This window comes from Etheostoma cragini, chromosome 16 (genome assembly GCF_013103735.1).
Source record: "Etheostoma cragini isolate CJK2018 chromosome 16, CSU_Ecrag_1.0, whole genome shotgun sequence".
Classification (NCBI taxonomy): Eukaryota; Metazoa; Chordata; class Actinopteri; order Perciformes; family Percidae; genus Etheostoma; species Etheostoma cragini.
This window is the reverse complement of record NC_048422.1, coordinates 24,921,581-24,923,826: the sequence shown is the minus strand read 5'-3', so window position 1 is coordinate 24,923,826 and position 2,246 is coordinate 24,921,581. Positions and strand designations below refer to the sequence as shown.

The window sequence follows — 2,246 nt, the reverse complement described above, 5'->3', positions numbered from 1 at the left end:
CAATAAGGGCAACCGGAACGATTGGTTCATTTACATTTTTTTAGCATACTTATATTTAAACAGTTGCACATTTAGTTTATTTCGATCTTGTATATACTTAAATATTTGTTCTTACATTCTTATATTTTATTCTTATATTTTGTTATTATAATTATTATTATTTCATGTATATTGTATGTATGTATATTTTGTGTGCTGCTGTAACACTGTAATTTCCCTTTTTTTTTTTTTTTTGGGGATCAATAAATATCTATCTATCTATCTATCTATCTATCTATCTATCTATCCAACCCTCTGAGACCGAGACACTCGCCCACGAGTGAAAAAGCACCTCTGATTCATAGTTTAATCATTTTTTAACTATACAAGCGATTAGCTTACCTCCGGTTGCGTTTAAATCCTGACGAGTTTGAGTTTACGGAGGTCTTCTCCGGGTCTTTCTAGCCTCTACAGGGGATTTCCTATCCAGCCTGGAACTTCCAGCTTTTTTAGGGGTCGTTGAGCTTTAAATCCACATTGTTACATCCCAGATTGATCCACTTTATGTCCATAATTCATTGCGTTTTGGCTTATTTATGCCGCTAGCTTGTTGCTCCATGTCTGCTCTCTGTGTGTTTACAAAAGAAAAGGAAGCAGCCTGCCCATATATGGGAGACAACGTCACAAAGAGTATGGAGGCTGAAAGATGCCAATACTCCCAGTCAAATTGGCTAGGATGCAATCAAAGATGCTATAAAGCACAAGATAGATATCTACCGTTTTATAGAGCATAATGGCCTCACTGGTTTGAGATTTGACATATATTTATATTATAAAATATATATTTGGGCCTTTTTTGAAGAAATGTAAATAGTATGAGCTATATATGAGTTATAATGGTTATTATGTTTATTTTTGCATATAGGAGAACTGTTTTAGACACAAATGCTTGTGCAGCATTTCTGTGGGTGTAATATCAATAAATATGACATTATTATGTTGATTATTGGCATAAGTAAATGTCATGAGGACAAAAGCGTCTGGACTTTCTTTGAAAAAAATTGTGTATTTTGTCATCTGTATAAATTATGATGATTATTTCTTCACAGTGTGACTCCCAAGACATATGAGAAGTGTTTTAGAATGGAAAATGGCTTATTCATTACTTATCTGTCTGTGATATCAATACATATCTGGAAGATTCATTTATTTATTTATTTGTCTTTAAGGCCCTACAACCATTTTTAACATTCAAGTGACCTCAATGCAACCCAAATATTCTAATAACCCAGTTTGTCCTGCAAAAATGATGTTCATATCTTGACTGTAGACAACAGGGTTGATGTTTAACAAGCTTTTATATAAAATAAATCCAGACGGAAAATAAACTGTAAAAGTGGCCTCAGGGCCCCCAGGGTTAACTTAACTCTGTCCATGGTACGTTGTGTTAGAGCTGGGCCATATATATGGATATTATAGCAATATATCATGAGACTAGATATCGTCTCAGATTTTGGATATTGTAATATCGTTATATGACATAAGTCATGTCACATAAGGGCTGTAATTTCCCAGTCGACTAGTCGATTTATTGGTCGATATGTTCTGGCTCGACCCAAATTCTGATTGGTTGATTTTTTGCCGTGTTATTTCATCAGGTGGAAGCATAGTCTACGGGTGGAAAGCACTAACTGCTAATGGGGGTGTTTACAGAGCATCCCTGTTTTACAGGTAACAGTCTGTCTTCAGGACACAACCCTTGTTTTCTCTTTTTTTGGATTAGCCCAACCCACTGGGGACAGGTTGAAGAAAGAACTAGAAAGCCTTGTTTTAATGGTTTGATGAATATTTATTTAATTGTGAGTGTTTAATTTCCAGTCAGTCCTCCTCTACCATGTCGAAGAGATCGCCAGTGTGGCAGCATTTTTTTCAAAAACAGATAACGGAAAAAAGTTGAATGCAAAATTTGCAAGCAACAGTTTGCATATTGCAGCTGGACTACAAACATGGCGTATCACTTAAAAACGGTGAGTAAGTTGTCTGCGTTAGGTTGCCCTGTCTGTTTTGGACAGACAGGGCATCATGGACTAATATACAGCACCAGCACGCCCCACCGTCATGGACTAATATACAGAACCGGCACGCCCCACCATCATGGACTAATATACAGCGCCGGCACGCCCCACCACCATGGACTAATATACAGCACCAGCACGTCCCACCATCATGGACTAATATACAGCACCAGCACGTCCCACCATCATGGA

At 37.2% G+C, this 2,246-nt stretch overlaps 1 protein-coding gene across 1 annotated transcript in view; it reads left to right on the top strand.

Moving 5' to 3' along the window:
* fktn (fukutin) overlaps positions 1-2,246 on the top strand; it is a 20,513-nt gene that overhangs the window by 953 nt on the left and 17,314 nt on the right. The gene's annotated exons all lie outside the window — the stretch shown is intronic.